Raw genomic sequence first — 15,175 nt, 5'->3', positions numbered from 1 at the left:
TCGAGAAAGACAGAATGTTTCTCAAAACAACTTGCTTTTCCCAGAAATGACACATATAGCTGAAAATGAAGGAGTGTATAATTTTTCAAAATATATTTTTATTGATTTTAGATATAGAGGAAAGGAGAGGGAGAGAGATTGAATGAAGCATTGATGAGAGAGAAACAAGGATGAGGGATGGAGCCTAAAACCCAGGCCGAGGGGGAATCAAACCAGTGACCTCTTGAGGTGCATGGGAGGAGGCCCAACCAACTGAGCTGCACCAGCCTGGCAAGGAGTGTATAATTGTTATTTTTATTTTTAACTTATCTTTATTGTTGAATGTATTATAGATGTCCCCCTTTTTTCCCCTATTGACCCCCTCCTCCCTAATCCCATCCCCCTCCTGCTTTCCCCACACTATTGTCTTTGTCCATTAGTTGTGCATATAAGCATAGAAGTTCTCTGGCTTATCTCATCCCACCCTCCCTATCCCCTTCCCTTTGAGGTTCATCAGTCCAACAACCAACTTAATCCCTTGATCTTTTTCACCCATCCCCCTAAAACCCTCCAATCTGGCAACCAACAAAAAGTTCTCTGTATCTATGAGTTGGTTTCTATTCTGCTTGCTAATTTGTTTGTAGTTTCAATTGTTGATAGATATGTATTTATTGCCATTTTATTGTTTATATTTTTGTTCTTCAAGAAGACCCTTCAACATTTCATATAATACTGGTTTGGTGGTGATGAACTCCTTTAGCTTTTTCTTGTCTGGGAAACTCTTGATATGTCCATCGATTCCAAATGATAGTTTTGATAGCTTTGCAGGATAGAGTAATCTTGATTGTAGGTCGTAGCTTTGCGTCACTTTGAATATCTCTTACCACTCCTTTCCAGCCTGAAAAGTTTCTTTTGAGAAATCAGCTAACAGTCTTATGGGATCCCCTTTGTAGGTAACTATCTGCTTTTCTCTTGCTGCTTTTAAGATTCTCTCTTTGTCTTTAAGCTTTGGCATTGTGATGATGATGTGTCTAGCTGTGGACATCTTTGGGTTCATTTTGTCTGAGACTCTCTGCTTCCTGGACTTGTATGTCTGTTTCCTTCACCAAGTTAGGGAAGTTTTCTATCATTATTTTTTCAAATAGGTTGTCAATGTCTTGCTCTCTCTCTTCTCCTTCTGGCACCCCCATGATGCGAATGTTGGTATGCTTGACGTTGTCCCAGAAGCTCCTTATACTCATTTTATTTTTTCATTCTTTTTCCTTTTTGCTGTTCTGATTGGATGTTTTTTGCTACCTTATACTCCAATTCAATGGTTTGCTTCTTGACTTCATGTACTCTACTATTGATTTCCTGTAAATTATTCTTTATTTCAGTTAGTGGATCCTTCATTTCTGACTGGTCCTTTTGTATGTTGTTGATGTTCTCACTGAGTTTCTTGGAGTTCTCCTTAAGTTCCTTGAAGGTCTCATTAAGTTCCTTGAGCATCCTTATAACCAGTGTTTTGAATTCTGCATCTGATTGATTGCTTATCTCCATTTTGTTTAGTTCTTTCCCTAGAATTTTGTTCTGTTCTTTCTCTTGGGACATGTTTCTTTGTCTCCTCATTTTGGCTGCTTCCCTGTGTTTGTTTGTATGTATTAGGTAGAGTTGCTATGCATCCTAGGCTTCATAGGGTGGCCTATTTGTTGTAGGTGCTCTGTAAGGTCCAGTGGCACAGCCTCCCTGATCACCCCAGCTGGGCCCTTGAGTGCACCCCTAGTGTGGACTGTACACCCTTCTGTTGTAATTGAGGTTTGATTGCTGTTGGCACATCAATGAGAGGGATTTACTCAGGCTGATCAGCTGCAAGGACTGGCTGTGCCCACTGACCACTGGTCTCTGACTACCTTGGAGGATCAGTGGTGTAAGAGCCCAACACACAGAGCAAGAGTACTTCAGCAGGGCTCTGGTACCCACTGAGTCCACTTCTTGAGTGTGTCACTTGTGGTGGTGCTTCGATGTGGTCTGAAGATGTCCACTGGGTGTCCTGGCTCTGGGGCAATATCAGCTTCTTTCTACCCAGGGCCACCTAGCATAAGCTGCAAAGTGATCTGCAGATGGCTCCTTCTAGTAATGGGTTTGGAGGTGCCCAGGAAAAAACAAGCTGTGAACCAAGGCTGGCTGCTTCTAGTGTCAGGCCTGGGGCCACTTAACGAGAGGTATGGAGCTCGCTGAGTCCAGGTGCTGCTTGTTTCAGAGATTTTAGGAACATCTGAAGCAAGATCCAAGACAGTCCAATACTATGGTAAAGCCATTGGAAATAGCTTGGGTGGGCCTGAAGGTTGGGTGGGGCAGGGCCACAGGGAATCACCAGGGTGGGGCTAACAGTGTGGGCCAGGTTGCTGGAGTCCCAGATACGGCTGCCATCTGCTGCCCCAGGGAAGGGCTCATCAAAGGAACAACTGCCTCCACGAGCAAGTCTGTCCAGGAGAAATCTGCCCCTCCCAATGCTGAACAATTCAGTTCTTCGCTGGAACCTAGGAGTGAGTCCCAGTCAGTCGGTGGAGGGCCCTTTAAGAGGAACTGTCTGGCGCTCCAGCAGCCTCATTCTCCCTCAGCCTCAGTTCCCACTGGTTTTTACAGCCAGAAGGTATGGGGGCTTCTCTTCCTGGCACTGGAACCCTGAGCTTGGAGCCTGGTGTGGGACATGGACCCCCACTCCTCAGGGATGACCTTCACAGCCAAGGTATCCCTCCTGATTTTTATCCACCACATGTGTGTGTGTGGGACCAGCCTGTCCGAGCCTCCCCACCTTCTACCAGTCTCGATGTGGCTTCTTCTTTAATTTTGTAGTTGTAGGACTTCCATTTCAGCTCAATGTCAGGCAGTTCTGAATGGTGGTTGTTTTGTAGTTTAGTTGTCATATGTGTATAATTTTTAATTGGGTGGATACTTATTGAGTTCCTGCTTAGTACCAGGCACTGTACTAGGTTTTGGTGACTCAACTGTCAAAAACACAGGTACAGCTCAGGGGAGACACACCTGGTGGTTGACAAATGATAGGATGGAAGTGCTGGATACTGGCAAATAGCAGTTCTCAAACTTTTTGGTCTCAGTACCACTTTATATGCAAAAATTACTGAGGACCTCAAAGATCTTTTGCTTATGTGCATTATACTTATCAACATTTGTCACACTAAAATTAAAATTTCTAATATTTAGTTTTTTCTAAACATTCTAACTCCCCAATATCCAACTCTGTGCATATGGTTTCCAGAATAACAATGATTTTTAAATAGTATCTTGGGTTTCAGGTGTGTTTTTTCAATTACATTTATGTTTTATGAAGTTCTTATATTGGGAACTATTGGAGAACTGTCTGGACTTTTAGAGTACATAAAACTTGAGTTATATTAGGCTCATTTAAGGATCATAAAATATTTCTACCTGGAGGCAAAAAATAGTATACAGCTGTTTTCAGCAAGATGTCATGGACTACCATTTCATTCTTGAGTGAGTTAATAGCATAGGTGATAATATGCTACACAGCCCTACTGCACATGACACTCTAGGGCCTGGTATATCCATAGGCTCCTCTGAGTAGGTGGTAAAAATGTTTTTGTGTTTTATTTATTAATTAATTTTTGTTACAGATGTTTCTCCTTTTCCCCCCACTGATTCCCACCTCCCCATCCCTCCCTGTCCAGTCTCCAGCTTTGTTGTCCATGTCCATTGTTCATGCATACATGCATATAAGTTCTGTGGTTTATCTCTCCCCCACCACTCCCTCTTCTGGGGATTGTCCGTCTGTACTCCACTTCCACGTCTCTGGGACTACCGCATTCCTCAGACTGTTATGTTCATTATATTCCACAAATAAGTGAGATCATATGATACCTGTCTTTCTCTGTTTGGCTACTTCACTTAGGATAATACTTTCCAGGTCCCTCCATGTAGTCTCAAAGGATAAGAGATCTTTCTTTCTTACAGCTGTGTAGTACTCCATTGTGTACATGTACCACAGCTTTTTTATCTATTCATCTACTGATGGACACTTGGGCTGTTTCCAGACCTTAGCTATTGTAAATAATGCTGCTACAAACATGGGGGTACATATATTCTTTCTGATTGGTGTTTCAGGCTTCTTAGGATATATTCCTAGAAGTAGGATCACTGGGTCAAATGGAAGTTCAATTTTTAATTTTTTGAGGTAACACCATAATGTTTTCCATAGTGGCTGCACCAGTCTGCATTCCCACCAGCCGTGTACTAGAGTCCCCTTTTCTCCACACCCTCTCCAACACTTGTTGTTTGATGATTTGTTGATGGCGGCCATTCTGACAAGTGTGAGGTGATACCTCATTGTTGTTTTAATTTGCATCTCTCTGATGATTTGTGATGTTGAGCATTTCTTCATATGTCTCTTAGCCATTTGTATGTCCTGTTTGAAGAGGTGTCTTTTTAGTTCCTCTGCCCATTTTTTAATTGGGTTCTTTGTCTTCCTTTTGTGGAGGTGTATGAGCACTCTATATATATTGGAAATTGACCCCTTATCTGATATATCATTGGCAATCATGCTCTCCCATACAGTGGGTAGCCTTTCCATTTTGATGATTGTATCTTTCGCTGTGCAGAAGCTTTTGAGTTTGATGTAGTCCCATGTGTTCATTTTCTCCTTGGTTTCTATTACCCTAGGTGAAGTGTCAGTGAAAATTCTGCTGCGTATGATGTCTGTAATTTTGTTGCCTACAGTTTCTTCTAGGATTTTTACGGATTCATGAGTCACATTTAAGTCTTTTATCCATTTTGTGTTTATTCTTGTGTAAGATTAAAGTTGATGGTCTAGTTTCATGTTTTTTTGCATGTAGCTGTCCAATTTTCCCAACATCATTTATTAAAGAGGCTGTCTTTACTCCATTGTATGCTCTTGCCACCTTTGTCAAATATTAATGGAGCATAATGTTTTGGGTCCATTTCTGGGTTCTCTATTCCTTTCCATTGATCTATCTGCCTGTTCTTGTGCCAGTACGAGGCTGTTTTGATTACAGTGGCTTTGAAGTATAACCTGATATCTGGTATTGTGATCCAACCTACTTTGTTCTTCTTTTTCAAGATTGCTGTGGCTATTCAGGGTCTTTTTTGGTTTCATATGAACTTTTGAAGCAGTTGTTCTAGTTCTGTGAAATATGTCATTGGTATTTTGATGGAGATTGCATTGAATCTATAGATTGCTTTGGGTAGTATGGACATTATAATGATGTTAATTCTTCAAATCCATAAGCAAGGTATGTGCTTCCACTTTTTTATATCTTCCTCTATTTCTTTTTTTTCAATGCCCTATAGTTTTCTGCAAATAGGTCCTTTATATCTTTGGTTAAGTTTATTTCTAGGTATCTTAATTTTTTTTTTTTTTTTGCCGCGATGGTAAATGGGATTGCTTTTTTAGTTTCTCCTTCTGTGAGTTCATTATTGGTGTATAAGAATGCCATCAATTTCTTGGTGTTAATTTTGTATTCTGATACTTTGCCAAATTTATTTATTAAATTTAGTACACTTTTTATGGAGTCTTCAGAGTTTTCTATGTACAATATCATGTCATCTGCAAATAATGACAGTTTCACTTCCTCCTTTCCAATTTGGATCCCTGTTATTTTTTCTTCATGTGTAATTGCTGTGGCTAAGACTTCCAGTACTATGTCAAATAAGAGTGGTGAAACTGGGTTTCCCTGTTTGTTCCTCTACTTAAGGGAAATGCTTTTAGGTTTTTCCCACTGAGTATGATGCTGGCTGTATGTTTTTTATATATGACCTTTATTATGTTGAGATATGATCCCTTTATTCCCACATTGCTGAGCGTTGTTATCAGAAGTGGGTGCTGGATTTTGTTGAATGCTTTTTCATCAGTTGGTACGATCATATGTTTTTTATCTTTCATTTTCTTTATGTAAGATTTATTGATTTGCAGAAATTGTACCAGCCTTACATCCCGGGAATGAATCCCACTTGGTCATGCTGAATACTTTTTTTAATGTATTGCTGGATCTGATTTGCTAGTATTTTTTTCAGGATGTTGGCATCTATGTTCATCAGGGATATTGGCCTATAGTTTTCTTTCTTTGTATTGTCTTTTTCTGGTTTTGGAATTAGAAGTATGCTGGCCTCATAAAACGAGTTTGGAAGTCTTCCTTCTTGAATTTTTTGAAATAGTTTAAGGAGAATGGGTATTAGTTCTTTGAATGTTCGGTGAAACTCCCCCGTGAAGCCATCTGGGCCTGGAGTTTTGTTTGCTGGGAGAGTCTTAATTACATCTTCAATTTTCTTAGTTGTTTTTGGTCTGTTCAAGTTTTCTATCTCTTCCTGGTTCAGTTTTGGGAGACTGTGTTTCTAGAAATTAGTCCATTTCTTTTAGATTGTTGAATTTGTTGCCGTATAACTGTTCATAGCATTTGTTAATGATCCTTTGTATTTCTGTGGTGTTAGTTGTTACTTCTCTTTTCTTTCTGATTTTGTGTATTTTGTCTCTCTCTTTTTGTTTCTTGGTGCGTCTAGCGAAGGATCCATCAATATTGTTTAACGTTTTGAAAAACCAGCTCTTTAGTTCATTGATCCTTTGAAGTGCTTATTGGTCTCTATGTCATTTATTTCTGCTCTGATCTTTACTATTTTTTTTCTTCTACTTATTCTGTGGTTTTCCTTTTGTTTGCTTTCTAGTTATTTAAGTTGTGAGGTTAAATAGTCAATTACATATTTTTCTTGTTTCTTGAGGTAGGCTTGTAGTCCTATGAACTTCTCTCTAAGAACTACTTTCACTGCATCCCATAGATTTTGTGTTTTTGTGTGTTCATTTTCATTGGTTTCCAGGAAGTTTTCAATGTCTTCCTTGATCGCCTCGGTAACCCATTCATTGTTTAATAACACACTATTTAGCCTCCATGTTTTCAAATGTCTTTGCATGTTCTTGTTGCGATTGATTTTTAGTGTTATGCCATTGTGATCTGAGAAGATGCTTGATATGATTTCAGTCTTCTTGAACTTGTAGAGACTTAGTTTGTGTCTTAACATATGGTCTGTCTTTGAGAATATTTCATGTGCACTTGAGAAGAATGTGAATTCTTAAGTTTTGGGGTATAATTTTCTGTATATTTTTATTAAATCCATTTGATTTAGTTATTTAGAGTCTGTGTTTTCTTATTAAATTTGTCTAGAGGATCTACCCAGTGATGTCAGCAGGGTATTGAAGTTCTCTGCTATGATTGTATTGCTGTCGATTTCTCCTTTGAAGTCTTCCAGAAGATTTTTAATATATCTTGGTGCTCCTATATTGGGTGCATATATGTTTACCAAGGCTATATCTTTGTGTTGGAAAGATCCTTTCCATATTATGTAGTGTTCGTCTTTTTTTCTAGTTATGGACTACATTTTGAAATTTATTTTATCAGAGATGAGTATTGCTACCCCAGCTTTTTTTTCCTTTCCATTTGCTTGGACGTTTTTTTGTTTTTTTTTCCTATCCCTTCACTTTCAAACTACTTGAGTCTTTTGTTGTGAGATGGGTCTCTTGTAAACAACATATATATGAGTCATGTTTTCTTATCTAATCAGCTACTCTGGGTCTGTTGATTGGGGCATTCAGTACATATATATTAAAGGTTATCATTGATATGTACTTATTTATTGCCATTTTGATTTATTGTGGTTGTATTTTTTCTATTTCTATTAATTACAGCAGTCCTTTTAACATTTCCTGCAGTGCTGGTTTGGTGCTAATATATTCCCTTAGCGTTTTTGTTTGTTTGTTTTTTTGTCTGGGAAGCTCTTTATTTCCCCTTGTATTTTGAATGATAACCACGCTGGATAGAGTACCCTTGGATTCAGATACTTGTTTTTATGTTCTTGATTACTTCATACTATTCCCTTCTGGCCTATAATGTTTCTGTTGAGAAGTCAGCTGATAGCCTAATGGGGGTTTCTTTGTAGGTAACCTGTTGCTTATCTCTTGCTGCTTTTAAGATTCTCCCTTTGTCTTTAATTTTTGGCATTTAAATACTATGTGTCTTGGTGTAGGCCTGTTTGGGTTCTTCTTAGTTGGGGCTCTCTGTGCTTCTTGAACTTGAATGCCTTCTTTCTTCACCAAATTAGGGAAGTTTTCTGTCACTGTTTCTTCAGATATATTCTCTAACCCTTGCTCCTTTTCTTCCTTTTCCGTGACTCCTATAATGTGAATGTTGTTACATTTTTAGTTGTCCCACAGTTCTGTTAAGCTGTCTTCCTGTTTTTTAATTGTTCTATCCTTTTGGTTTTCTGATTGGTTGATTGTTTTCTATCCTGTTTTTGAATTCACAAATCTGGTCCTCAGCTTCGTCTACTCTGCTGGTTATCCTTCCAATGTGTTCTTTATTCTGCTATGTCGTTCTTCATTTCCACTTGGTTGGTTTTCAATGTTTCTTTATCTTTACTCATGATTTTGAGCTTTTTACTCATGCTGTTGAGCTTCCTCAAGATCATGGCTCTGAACTCTACCTCTGATAATTTGCTTAATTGCATTTCATTTATCTCATATTCGATAGAGTTCTCTTGTTCTTTCATTTGGGATTTGTTTTTCTGTTTCACCATTTGGGCTATCTCAGTGGGTTTTGGATCCTGCCTAATTTTCCCTGTCGGTGTTGGTGTTGTGCTCTTTGTGGCTCCCTCTACTGGATTTGGATGAGCCTGGGTGGGCCTATGTTCAACACCACTGTCAAGTCTGACTTTCCTGGGTAGATTTGCAAGCCCAAGAAAGGTTCAGTTATCCTCTAGCTTTTTGCCTGGGTGCTATTAGTCTCAGTTACCTGATGAACCTTCATTTGCAGCCCTCATTTGAATGGAAAAACTCCATCAGGTGTTCATAGTAAGAGGATTTCCAGAGATGGGGCAGATGCTGATTGTTAATGAGCCTCAATTTGCATTTCTCTGGCCTAGCTGGGTGGGGTTAAATCTCTGAGGGATGGCCTGCTGTTTCTCCCCAGAGCTCTGGGAAGGAGCAAGATGGCCATCGTCTTGTGTGGCTGTGACTTAGCAAAAACTCTGAGCACCCTCCAAATTCCTAGTGTCCCCACAGAGTTCCAGTCCAGTCCACCCTATCTCTGCTGGAGCTCAAGGTGAGAGGCTGTAGCTAATTTAGTGCTCTGTCCTGGCCCTCTGTGCTGTGGAGCTAGTTTAGGATTTTAACCCTGATGGAGCTGCTCACAGCTAAAACAGCTGCTGTCCATGGAATCCCAGCCTGCCCTTTCATGCCTTCATGGGCCTGCCAGGCTCTTTTTAGTGTTTTTTTCCCCCTTTCTTTGGTTATATGGTCCTCTCCATCTGCTTTTCTGTTGCTTTTTCCCAAATATTTGTCTTTATTTTAGTTGTAATTTTAGTTTGGTCCTGGGAGATGGTCTGTGTAGCTTCCATTCACTCTGCCGCCATTTTGGAAATCTCCTGACAATTATTTTTAATACAGTGCTATTGTCTTTATGAGGTTTGGCTCCTCTTTGTTTTTATTTCCCTATGTATTCATAGAATCAACTCTCTAGTAACTGAGTTAATCTGGAAGCATCTCTGTCTTTGTAAACTGTATTTTTCAAGATTTTTTGCAAGTCACAGAAATGCTCAATATAACAAACAAAAAGGGGGGACTCATTATTTGAAAGATAGGGGATAACTCCTGAAACTCCAGGACTGGAATATAGACGGGCCCTGTGAGGGGCTGCTGGACCCAGGATGCCAAACTGGTCTTTGAACCCAGATAGCTGGCTTATTGATGAATATCTTCTTCATTCTTCTCTCTTTGACCTCTGTAAGTAGTGATCTGTGCTGTACTCCTGGCCTGACAGGCCACAGCCTTCTTGGTGGATAAAAATACATTAACTTACAAAAACAGAAATTGCTTGGCCAGAGAAGCTAGCTACCTGGCCTAGGAACTTGATCTGGAAAATTACTGAGCTATACCAAATGAGGTTTTTTTTTAGTGGCCTATTCAGGCTAACTCTGGGAATTTTCCTGTCTCCACTTCTTGTAATCTCAATACTTGGTGGAAATAAAAGTAACTCCTTTTTACAAATGATTGATGGATTCCCTAACCTAACGTGGTTATAACTGTAGAAATTCTTAAACCTAAATGTGCTATTTCCAGTAGATAAGCTAGTGTTAAATGTTTTGTGGCACTTTCAGCCTTAATGACACACTTGCCCATTGGACGTTTTGGTTGTTCCTAAGTTTGTACCTTTGTTTTCCTGTGTTATAGCTCATTATTCTTAATCTTGAGTCAGGGAAGACCCTGAGCAAAATTGAGAGGTATATAAAGTTTGTTTTTCATGTGTCCCATCTCTCTCTCCCCACCTAGGACCCTCTCCAAAGAAATGAAATCTTCCATAATAACATTTCTGGCACCACAAGATGCAGTGTGAAAGAAAATGTAGATATTGGAGCTTACTTGTAAGGTTAGTCCTGACAAGGATAATCTGTTTAAAAGAAGACCACCTCCTCCAAAAATATCAAAACAAAGCCATGAATTTTAATCCCAACTCTTTAACTCTGGAAGGGAGACTGATGCCCTATAAAACTAATTTATAAAACTTATTTTGTATTAGATCCCTAAGTCATCTTGGGATTCATTAGAATGAAGAAAATGAAAGTTCTTTGAGCTCTAGTTATAAGAACTGCTAAAAGGCTCTCTTATCGGCTTTTGAAATCTGGTACTGATATCTAGTTATCTCTAAAATGTTATACCTAGGAGAGTAAAGATGTAATTGTTACCCAGAATGAGGAAGATAGTAAAATATTTGGGAGCTTTGTGACTTGAAAAAAAACTTAAATTTTGTTATTAAACTGGGTTCTCAGTTATATTCTGTCAGACGTATTGGTTTTAGAATATAAAGTTACACAAAGTTATTTGAAACTTTAATATTTGTTTTGCCCCACTTATTACAATGTGCAACTTAAAACAATACTAATACAATATTGGCACCCCCACTTAAGTAAACCAATTTTACAGAAATGTAAAGTCTAGTGTTAATCTATATTCCTTTTTTGAGCCACAATAGCAAAAGTTTACAAATACACAGTCATTTAAAGAAAAGTCAGAACTACCAGAAGCATACCCCAAAATCAAATTTTTGAAAATGCAAATTTAGCTATCTCTAGTGCCAAGTATATGCTTTAAACTACCCCAATAGAACATTTTCTGAAATCACAAATCTAAATCTGATGTCTAACAACAGTTGTTTGAAATAACAATTACTAACAAGTTTATAGATAGCAAACAGGAGCAGAAGATAGGAAACCAGAACCTTACATCTGATTTCTAAGGGCAGAAATTAAGTATATCATACTCTTACAGGACTTAAGCACCCCATCAGCTTTAATGAAATCAAGTAGGAAAATGATCTGATAACAACTGCATACCCAGGTGTTAAGGATTTCATGTGGTTCTGTAATTTTTTAGAATGAGGGCACTGCTTATCAGAAAGAAATTAATTTCCTTAAAAGAAGAATTTCAGATGCCAGCAGGTTTGCATATTTTTCAACAGGGGTTTGTCCTTCTCTGGGGCCCTCTAATGATACCATAAATGTAGTCACTTATTCTGCCTGTAAATAAGGCAAGTTCTTCAAAATATTTGTGAAAGAAAACATTGCCCTGAGAAGGCAAGGCAGATACCTCCCCCCCCCCCCCCTTGTGAAAAGGCAAGTCAGGTGCAGCCCATTACGCAGGGTAGCAACTCCATCCTTGGCTTTTGTATTGTAATTCCCATACATCTGCCAATGCCTAAACTACACTGGAACTAGAAGGCCCCCAAATGCCCAGAGGTTTATCATGTATAAAAAGTGACGGGAACCCGGGCTCGGGCTTGGGGCTCAGCCTTTGGAAGTGACTCTGCTGAGGCAGCACTGGTGTGCATTAAATAGTCCTTTTCTAATCTTCTGAGTGTGTTGCAGTCTGTCTCTTCCCACCAACCAAATCTCTGCCATAACAGCCCAATTATAAATCAGTGGTGGTTGTAAATAGAACTACATTAAGTCAGTAAGTGTTGACCCAGTAAGGCAAGCTCCTTGCCCCAGATCCTTACTCATTACATTATACTCACTAACCCCAAAACATTTTTATAGCAATTGCACAGCTTTAGTTATAATGGGATAGAGATGAATGGCAGAGGTCAGTTAAAAAATCTGTGAAGGTTTATTTTTTAGGACTTTGTTTTTTAAGAAAAGTGCAGAAGAGATATTTGTATCCTTTTTTTTTATATATGCAATGTATATATGTCTAAATTTACACATAATAAACACAATTTATGTGATAGAGGAAGTAAATTGCTATTTTAGAAAAAGCAAGCACCCAGGAGGTAACCAGACCCTTTTTCTTCCTGGAGATAACCAGACCTTTTCACTTCCTGCTTACTGCTCTCACATCTAAAGAATGTCCACCCAGCCTACTATAAAGCTAGGCGCGCCCTACAACTCAGGCCCAGAATTTGGAGACTGCCTCCTCTGGGTCCGCATGCATGAATAAAGAAACCTCTTTGCTTCCTTTGGTGTTCGGTCTGAGTCTTTTTCGTAACATATTGGTTCCCTGACCGGGAAACGACCCACATGAGCAGGTGATTGCCACCAGTGAGGTGGCCCCGCAGATTCTCCATGGAGCCCTGTGATGGAGGGAAGTGCACACCCTGGTCATTTCGGGTTCGGATTCCAGGCTTGGAGAGGTTCACACCCCACGTGGGCTTCCAGGGGAAATGAATGTGTCCAGCTTCAGGGACTGCACAGCTTCAGGACTAGTGAGTGCCCCAGGGACCAGGAGCCTGAATATAGGCCCACCCTTGAGGTGGAAGGAGAGACTGATCACCTCTCAGGCCTTCTGGCTGCCAGGTGGGGCAAGTGCTAATGGGAGGGAATGTTTAAACTAGTTTGAGTGTCAGTGAAAAAATGAGTGTGAACGTCTGGTGGCTCCACTGGTACCAACCTACAAAGTCTGAGTGGGCCCCAACCTGCAGTACCATGGTGACCTTATATGACTCAGGGCAGTATCAGGTTCTGGGGGACACAATTCCTCCTTACAAACGTGATCTGAGTCAGGGGTCTGTACTGACCTGCCAAAGCTAAGAGACACCTTAATTCCCACAAGAGGAGCAGCCAGGAGGGCAAACCGAAAAGCCTCACCCTTTGTCTGTGTCATTACGAGAGGAGAAACCAAGGGAGGGGGCCCATTAACAGTACTTGACTGCATGTTGCAGAACTTTGACCGGTTTTGGGGCCAGGATCCGAACATGACCCCAAGCCAATTAGAAACCTTCTGTTCAGCTGAATGGCCTACTTTTGGAGTAAGCTGACCCCCCGAGGGAACCCTCAATTTAGGAATTATATGGGCAGTATACCTGATAGTGACAGGGAGGCCAGAACACCAAGGCCAGTACATTTACATAGATAGATGGCAGAAACTAGCTCAGGACATGCCAAGTTGACTCCAATGCTGTGCAGGGCAGAAATCGAAGTTGGCAGGGGTAACTGGAACAAAGAGAAAGACCTCACCTCACCAAACATGGGCAGTCCCTGCTCACATCCTTGTGGCTCAATTTAAGGAAGTGTGCCAACCCCCCATTCTCAAAGGTGACCCGGAGGAAGAACCACCCATCCACTCACCCCCACCCCCACCCCTGCCCTATGCACCTGAGATGGTTCCCTGGGCCCCTGAAATTGAAACTCCACCACTGTCTGTCTTGCCAGCACCAGCTCCAGAAGTGCCCCTGGCCTCCCCGGTCTCAACAAGGTGCCAGCAGCAGCAGCCACTCCAGATGCCTCTCAGGGAGACCCAGGCCCCACCACAAATTGGGCCTGATGGTACTGAGCAGTCAGGGCGAACCATCATTTATTACCAACCATTCACCACCACTGACCTCTTAAACTGGAAGCAACATACTCCATCCTACTTGGGAAAACCCTAGGCCCTGATTGACCTTATGGAGTCCATCATGCAGATGCATCATTCCACCTGGTACGACTGCCAACAGCTACTCACGCTGTTCAACATGGAGGAATGAAGGTGCATTCTCCAGGAAGCCCACAGATATCTAGAGACCACAGCGCACGTGGGCACTTTAGACCCAGTCCATTGGGCAAGAGCAGCAGCACCTAAGGCCCAACCTGACTGAAACCACCACTCAGAAGAAGGAAGGGCTGCACTTCAGTGATACAGTGATGCCATTTTTTGCAGAATCCGGGCAGGGACCTGACAGCCTACTAACATGTTAAAGGTAGCTAATGTGACTCAGTGGCCTGATGAATGCCCTGGGGATTTTTATGAACATCTGTGTGAGGCTTATTGGGTATATACCCCGTTCGATCCTGAAGGGCCAGACAACCAGAGAATAGTCAACACGGCATTTGTCTTCCAATCAGCCTCGGACATCAGGAAGAAGCTTCAGAAACTTGAGGGCTTTGCCGGAATGAGCATAAGCCAACTAATAGAGATTGCCAACAAGGTGTACAATAATAGAGAGGAGGTGGCTGAGTGGGAGGCTCAAAAAAGAATGGAGAAAAAGGCAGCACTCCTAGCAGCCGCACTAGGAAAGCCCCTGCCACCCAGGAAAGGCCAGTGGCCAGAACGAAAAAACAAGCCTACACACTGGAGTGTGGAATCAGACCAATGTGCATATGAAAAGAAAGGGAACACTGGAAAAGAGAATGTCTCAACCAAAAGAAGAAAAGGCAAGCTCATAGGCAATCAGGACTTGAGACCCAGGCACCATTCTCAGTCTGGCAGGCCTAGACTCGGACTAGGGGACACTGGGCTCACTACACCTCGGCCCCCATGAGCTCATGGTCCGAATGACAGGAGGGGGCCAGACCCTCTCCTTTATGGTAGATACTGGGGCAGAACATTCAGTAGTAATGACCGGTTGCACCTCCCTCAGGGCATGAGATCTCTATCATTGGCGCCACCGAACAGCCTAGTGGCCCCAGTTTTTTCAAGCCTGAACTGTAGAACTCGGGGGCCACCAGGTAAAGCACAAATTCCTGTACATGCCAGAGTGCCCAATTCCACTCCTGGGATGTGACCTGCTTTCTAAGCTAGGAGCCCAGATCTTCTTTTGCCCATCAGGAGAGGCTCACTTGCAAGTTAGCACCCCACACCTCATAGCAGTCTTAGTTTCCCAGGAAGAAGAATATTGACTATATAAGGAAGTGGAGGAAGGCCAACAGG

Source organism: Molossus molossus, unplaced genomic scaffold, assembly GCF_014108415.1.
Source record: "Molossus molossus isolate mMolMol1 unplaced genomic scaffold, mMolMol1.p scaffold_m16_p_2, whole genome shotgun sequence".
Classification (NCBI taxonomy): domain Eukaryota; kingdom Metazoa; phylum Chordata; class Mammalia; order Chiroptera; family Molossidae; genus Molossus; species Molossus molossus.
This window is presented reverse-complemented; position numbering follows the sequence as displayed.